The 8,060-nt window shown below is 36.8% G+C and overlaps 1 non-coding gene across 1 annotated transcript; it reads right to left on the reverse strand.

Moving 5' to 3' along the window:
- Positions 1-6,499: 6,499 nt before the first annotated feature.
- On the reverse strand, positions 6,500-6,607 carry LOC127747153 (small nucleolar RNA R71). Its single transcript, XR_008008957.1, has one exon. It is a non-coding gene; the product is annotated as a small nucleolar RNA R71 (small nucleolar RNA).
- Between the last annotated feature and the right edge of the window lie 1,453 nt (positions 6,608-8,060).

Here is an 8,060-nt window from a genome sequence, read left to right on the forward strand (position 1 = left end):
GAACACTATGAATGTCAAGATGAACACCAATAACACTTTGAAGATCATGATGAACATCAAGAACATATTAATTTTGAAAAATTTTTGATGCAAAGAAAACATGCAAGACACCAAACTTAGAAATCTTTAATGCATGGACTCTAAGAAACAAAAAATGCATATGAAAAACAACAAACAACACAAAACAAGAAAACATCAAGATCAAACAAGAAGACTTACCAAGAACAACTTGAAGATCATGAAGAACACTATGAATGCATGGAATTTTCGAAAAATGCAAGAAAATTTTTAAGCATGCAATTGACACCAAACTTAAAAAATTGACTCAAGACTCAAACAAGAAACACTAAATATTTTTTATTTTTATGATTTTATGATTTTTTTGTGTTTTTATTAATTTTTTTCGAAAATAAAGGTTGGAAAAACGAAAAAGAAAAGAAAAATTTTGAAAAAGATTTTTGAAAAGAAAATTACCTAATCTGAGCAACAAGATGAACCGTCAGTTGTCCATACTCGAACAATCCCCGGCAATGGCGCCAAAAACTTGGTGGACGAAATTGTGATACAAGAGTTCCAGGCACTGTTAGAGAAGATTTTTCTTTTCACAACTCCGTTCAACTTAACCAGCAAGTGTACTGGGTCATCCAAGTAATACCTTACGTGAGTAAGGGTCGATCCCACAGAGATTGTTGGTATGAAGCAAGCTATGGTCACCTTGTAAATCTCAGTTAGGCAGATTAAATGGTTATGGGTTTCGAAAATAATAAATAAAAAAGAAAATAAAAAGGGATAGAAATAGTTATGTAAATCAATAGTGGGAATTTCAGATAGGCGTATGGAGATGCTGTGCTCCTCTCGAATCTCTACTTTTTTATTACATTCATCCAATCCTTCTTACTCCTTTCCATGGCAAGCTGTATGTAGGGCATCACCATCATCAATGACTACTTTTAATCCTCTCGGGAAAATGGTCCTATGCGCTGTCACTGCAAGGCTAGTCGTCTGGAGGCATCACCCTTGTTGAAGGCTACATCCCATCCTCTCAGTGAAAACGTTCCTATGCTCTATCACAGCACGGCTAATCATCTGTCGGTTCTCAATCAGATTGGAATAGAATCCCTTGATTCTTCGCGTTCATAGGTGAGAATGATGATGAGTGTCACAGATCATCACATTCATCAAAGTGTTGTGCAACGTATATCTTGGAATAAGAATAAAAGAGAATTGAATAGAAAATAATAGTAATTGTATTGAAACTTGAGGTACAGCAGAGCTCCACACCCTTAATCTATGGTGTGCAGAAACTCCACCGTTGAAAATACAAAAGTGAAAGGTTCAGGCATGGCCGAATGGCCAGCCCTCTCCATGATCAAAAGACCGAATGATCAAGGACTAGAACAGTCAAAGATTAAACTGTCAAAAGATGTCTAATATAATAGTAACTTATCCTATTTATACTAGACTAGCTACTAGGGTTTACATGAGTAAGTAATTGATGCATAAATCCACTTCCGGGGCCCACTTGGTGTATGCTTGGGCTGAGCTTGATCTATCCACGAGCTGAGGCTTCTCTTGGAGTTGAACTCCAAGTTATAACGTGTTTTGGGCGTTCAACTCCGGATCATGACGTGTTTCTGGCGTTTAACTCCAGATAGCAGCATGTACTTGGCGTTCAATGCCAAGTTACATCATCAATTTCCGAATAAAGTATGGACTATTATATATTGCTGGAAAGCTCTGGATGTCCACTTTCTAACGCTGTTGAGAGCGCGCCAATTGGAGTTCTGTAGCTCCAGAAAATCCATTTCGAGTGCAGGGAGGTCAGATTCCAACAGCATCAGCAGTCCTTTTGTCAGCCTTTTTCAGAGTTTTGCTCAAGTCCCTCAATTTCAGCCAGAAATTACCTGAAATCATAGAAAAACACACAAACTCATAGTAAAGTCCAGAAATGTGAATTTAACATAAAAACTAATGAAAACATCCCTAAAAGTAGCTTGAACTTACTAAAAACTTCCTAAAAACAATGCCAAAAAGCGTATAAATTATCCGCTCATCAACCGTCATCACCAAAAGTCACAAATCCTTCATCATACTTGTTGAATTTGACAAAGAATGTTGACTTTTCCATCATGTGCCTAGAGCTCATCCACTATCCAGGTACCACATGTCTTTCTTCTTCTTGGATGCTAGGCAAATCTGCACACACTCTTAAGTAACCTCAGGTCTCCAAACTAATTTGGATCCTTTGAAGTTAATCCATCTTAGTTGCCCAAGTTTGTTGAAATCACAAATAACCTTGTATGTTTTGTTTTCCACCCTTTTTTTGTCAATAAAGCATTGAGAAGAAGAGTGACTAGGTTTAATGCAATTAAAATAGTTATTTCGTTGTGCATGTTGTTGAAACTGATTGAAGTTATGGTGCTGATGGTGATTAAAAGTTTGGAATTTTCTAGTTTTTTAGAAAGATGCATTTCTTTTGACAAAACTATTTCTAGCATTGACACCTCTTTTTGCAACATAACTTGAACCAGAAGTTTTTGAAGAAAATAGGTTTCTTGAATATGAGGCTCTTTTGTCAAAGTGTGGTTTTTTAAAGACAGCCTTGATGAGCGGATATTTTATACGCTTTTTGACATCATTTTCATATAGCTTTTGTTATGTTTTATTTAAGTTTTATCAAGGAATCTTGCCGCTCCGTTTTGATCTAAGAGCGCAATGTTCTTCTACATAGCACCATACATGACTGATGAGCGGATAATTTATACGCTTTTTGGCATTGTTTTTATATTATTTTTAGTATGATTTAGTTAGTTTTTAGTATATTTTTATTAGGTTTTAAGCAAAATTCACATTTCTGGACTTTACTGAGTTTGTGTGTTTTTCTGTGATTTCAGGTATTTTCTGGCTGAAATTGAGGGACCTGAGCAAAAATCTGATTCAGAGGTTGACAAAGGACTGTTGATGCTGTTGTATTCTGACCTCCCTCCACTAGAAGTGGGTTTTCTGGAGCTACAAAAATTCAAATGGCGCGCTCTCAACTGTGTTGGAAAGTAGACATCCAAGGCTTTCCAGCAATATATAATAGTTCATACTTTGTGCGAGTTTTAATGATGTAAAATGGCGTGAAAACGCCAGCTCTCTGCCTTTTTCTGGCATGAAAACGCCAGAACTGGCATAAAAGTTGGAGTTAAACGCCCAAACAGGCATCAAAGCTGGTGTTTAACTCCAAGGAAGACCTCTACACGTGAAAGCTTCAATGCTCAGCCCAAGCACACACCAAATGGGCCCGGAAGTGGATTTCTGCATCATTTACCTATTTCTGTAAACCCTAGTAGCTAGTTTCATTATAAATAGGACTTTTTACTATTGTACTAGGGGTCTTTTCCCTATTTTCGAATTCACATGTCATTTGGGGAGGCTGGCCATTCGGCCATACCTAGACCTTGTTCTTATGTATTTTCAACGGTGGATTTTCTACACACCATAGATTAAAGGTGTGGAGCTCTGCTGCTCCTTGAGTATTAATGCAATTACTACTGTTTTCTATTCAATTCATGCTTATTCTTATTCTAAGAAATTTGCTTGCACTTCAACCTGATGAATGTGATGATCCGTGACACTCATCACTATTCTCAAGCTATGAACGCGTGCTTGACAACCACTTTCGTTCTACCTTAGATCAAGCGTATATCTCTTAGCCTCTATTCCAAAAGATCGGAGTCTTCGTGGTACAAGCTAGAATTATTGGCGGCCATTCCTGATATCTGGAAAGTCTAAACATTATCTGTGATATTCTGAGTAGGATCTGGAAAGGGATGACTGTGACGAGCTTCAAACTCGCGAATGTTGGGTGTAGTGACAGACGCAAAAAGATCACTGGATTCTATTCCAACATGATCAAAAACCGACAGATGATTAGCCGTGCAGTGATAGCGCATTTGGACCATTTTCACTGAGAGGACGGGAAGTAGCCATTGACAACGGTGATGCCCTATATACAGCTTGCCATGGAAAGGAGTATGAAGGATTGGATGAAGGTAGTAGGAAAGCAGAGATTCAATAGGAACAAAGCATCTCTATGCACTTATCTGAAATTCTCACCAATGAATTACATAAGTATCTCTATCTTTACTTTGTGTTTTATTTATCTTTTTAATTATTAAAATCCATAACCATTTGAATTCGCCTGACTGTGATTTACAAGGTGACCATAGCTTGCTTCAAGCCAACAATCTCTGTGGGATCGACCCTTACTCACGTAAGGTTTATTACTTGGACGACCCAGTGCACTTGCTGGTTAGTTGTGTGAAGTTGTGAAAAAGAGTTGAGATTACAATTGTGCGTACCAAGTTGTTGGCGCCATTGTGTATCACAATTTTGTGCGCCAAGTTTTCGTCGTCGTTGCCGGGGATTGTTCGAGTTTGGACAACTGACGGTTCATCTTGTTGTTTAGATTAGGTAATTTTCTTCTTGTCTTTTTTTTTCAAAAAGTTTTAAAAAATCTTTCAAAAATTTTTTCTTTGTTTTCATTTTTCCAAAAAGATATTTTCGAAAAAATCCAAAAAAATAATAAAATCATAAAAACCAAAAATAATTTGTGTTTCTTGTTTGAATCTAGGGCCAAATTTTAAGTTTGGTGTCAATTGCATGATTTCAATTGTCTTGCAATTTTCGAAACACATACATTGTGTTCTTGATGATCTTCAAGTCATTCTTGATGAATTGTGTTGTTTGATCTTCATAATTTATTGAATTGCACTCCATGATGTTCTACATACGCATTCTTGCATTTATATGGCCCCAAACATGAGAAAGTTCTAAGTTTGGTGTCCTCCAAATTTTCTTTCATTAAGAAAACTGAGTTCTTGATGTTCATCTTGATCTTCAAGATTGTTCTTGGTGTTCATCTTGACGTTCATAATGTTCTTGCATATATCTTGTGTTTTGATCCAAGAATTATATGTTTTGACTCATTTCGTTGTTTTTCAAAATTGAAAATATGTTTTCTTGAATAAAGGATTTAGCAAAATGAAGATCCAAGAACATAAAACAGAGGAATTACAGAGAAAAAGATAGGCGTTCAAAACGCCCAGTGAAGAAGGAAAACTACGCCAGCCAGGGTACCTGGCTGGGCGTTTAAACACCCAAACCATGCAGTAATTGGGCATTAAACGCCCAAAACATGCAGCTCCTGGGCATTTAACGCTAGGTTGACACAAGGAGAGGAATTTTGTTTTCAAATCAAATCTTTTTCAAATCTTCATAATTTTTCAAAACCAAATCTTTTTCAAATCAAATATTTTCAATCATATCTTTTTCAAAATCATATCTTTTCAAACATATCTTTTTCAAAAATCAAATCTTTTCCTCATATTTTCAAAAAAATTCTTGATTCAAAAAATTTCAAGTTTGTTACTTTCTTGTTAAGAAAAGTTCAATATTTGAAATTTAGAATCATATCTTTTAGTTTCTTGATAATCAAGTCATTATTTTTTTTAAAATCAAATCTTTTTAATTTTTATCTTTTCAATCATATCTTTTAAATCATATCTTTTTCAAATCATATCTTTTTAAAAAATCCATGATTTCAAAATCTTTTTAACTTCTTATCTTTTTCAAATTTATTTCTTTTATTTTTCAAAAACACCTAACCACTTTTTCACTTTTAATTTTCGAAAAACATTAAATTTTTTTCAAAATTCTTTTTTTTTAGTTAACTAATTGTTTTGAATTTTAATTAAAATTTTTGAAAATTCTTCCCCACCTCTCTTATCTTTTTCTATTTAAACACTAACATTCCTCCTCCATTGTCAATTCAAACTCCATCTCTCTGATTGTGTTCGAATTCTTCTTCACTTACCTCATCCTTCTATTCTTGTTTCCCTCTGACACCTTAAGGAATCTCTATACTGTGACATAGAGGATTCCATATTTTCTTTGTTTTCTTCTCTTTCATATGAGTAGGAACAAAGATAAAGGCATACTTGTTGAAGCTGATCCTGAACCTGAAAGGACTCTGAAGAGGAAGCTCAAAGCAGCTAAAGCACAAAACTCTGAAGAGGACCTCACTGAAATTTTCGAGAAGGAAGCAGCAAAAGAAACAATTATGGCCGAACCAAACAACAACGCAAGGAAGATGCTTGGTGATTTTACTACACCAACTTCCAACTTTTATGGAAGAAGCATCTCAATCCCTGTTATAGGAGCAAACAATTTTGAGCTAAAGCCGTAATTGGTTTCTCTACTACAACAGAATTGCAAGTTTTATGGACTTCCATCAGAAGATCTTTATCAGTTTTTAACTGAGTTCTTGCAGATCTGTGATACTGTTAAGACCAATGGAGTTGATCCTGAAGTCTACAAGCTTATGCTTTTCCTTTTTGCTGTAAGAGACAGAGCTAGAACATGGTTGGACTTACAACCCAGAGATAGCCTGGACTCTTGGGATAAGCTGGTCATGGCTTTTTTAGCCAAGTTCTTTCCTCCTCAAAAGCTGAGCAAGCTTAGAGTGGATGTTCAAACCTTTAGACAGAAAGAAGGTGAATCCCTCTATGAAGCTTGGGAAAGATACAAGCAGCTGACCAAAAAGTGTCCTTCTGACATGCTTTCAGAATGGACCACATTAGATATATTCTATGATGGTCTGTCTGAATTTTCCAAGATGTCACTGGACCACTCTGCAGGTGGATCCATTCACCTAAAGAAAACACATGCAGAAGCTCAGGAACTTATTGAAATGGTTGCAAATAACCAGTTTATGTATACCTCTGAGAGGAATCCTGTGAGTAATGGGATGCCTCAAAAGAGAGGAGTTCTTGAAATTGATGCTCTGAATGCCATACTGGCTCAGAACAAAATATTGACCCAACAAGTCAATATGATCTCTCAGAGTCTGAATGGATTGCAAAATGCATCCAACAGTGCTAAAGAAGCATCTTTTGAAGAAGAAGCTTATGATCCTGAGAACCCTGCAATGGTAGAGGTGAATTACATGGGTGAAGCCTTTGGCAACACGTATAATCCTTCATGGAAAATTCATCCAAATTTTTCATGAAAGAATCAACAGAAGCAAGGCTTCAATAATAACAATGGTGGAAGAAATAGGTTTAGCAATAGCAAACCTTTCCCATCATCACCTCAGCAACAGACAGAGCATTCTGAGCAGAATTCTTCTAGCTTAGCAAACATAGGCTCTGATCTATCTAAGGCCACTCTTAGTTTCATGACTGAAACAAGATCCTCCATTAGAAATTTGGAGGCATAAGTGGGCCAGCTGAGTAAAAGGGTTACTAAAACTCCTTCTAGCACTCTCCCAAGCAATACAAAAGAGAATCCCAAAGGAGAGTGCAAGGCCATTGATATAATCAATATGGCCGAAACCTTAGAGGAGGAGGAGGACGTGAATCCCAATGAGGAAAACCTCTGGGAACGTCCAGTGGCCAGTAAGGAATACCCTAATGAGGAACCAAAGGAATCTGAGGCTCATACAGAGACCATAGATTTTCCCTTGGACCTCCTTTTACCATTCATGAGCTCTGATGACTATTCATCTTCTGAAGAGGATGAAGACATTGTTGAAGGGCAAGTTGCCCAATATTTAGGAGCAATCATGAAGCTGAATGCCATGCTGTTTGGTAATGATACTTGGGAGGAAGAGCCTCCTTTGCTCACCAATGAACTGAATACATTGGTTCAACAAAATTTACCTCAAAAGAAATAGGATCCTGGTAAATTCTTAATACCCTGTACCATAGGCACCATGACCTTTGAAAAAGCTCTGTGTGACCTGGGATCCGGGATAAACATGATGCCACTATCTATAATGGAAAAACTGGGAATCTATGAGGTACAGGCTGTCAAATTCTCATTGGAGATGGCAGATAAATCTATGAAAAAGGCTTATGGACTAGTAGAGGACGTGCTAGTGAAGGTTGAAGGCCTTTACTTCCCTGCTGATTTTATAATCCTAGACACTAGGAGGGATGAGGATGAATCCATCATCCTTGGAAGACCCTTCCTAGCCACAACAAGAGCTGTGATTGATGTTGACAGAGGAGAGT

The sequence above is a fragment of the Arachis duranensis genome, chromosome 4, assembly GCF_000817695.3.
Source record: "Arachis duranensis cultivar V14167 chromosome 4, aradu.V14167.gnm2.J7QH, whole genome shotgun sequence".
Lineage (NCBI taxonomy): Eukaryota > Viridiplantae > Streptophyta > Magnoliopsida > Fabales > Fabaceae > Arachis > Arachis duranensis.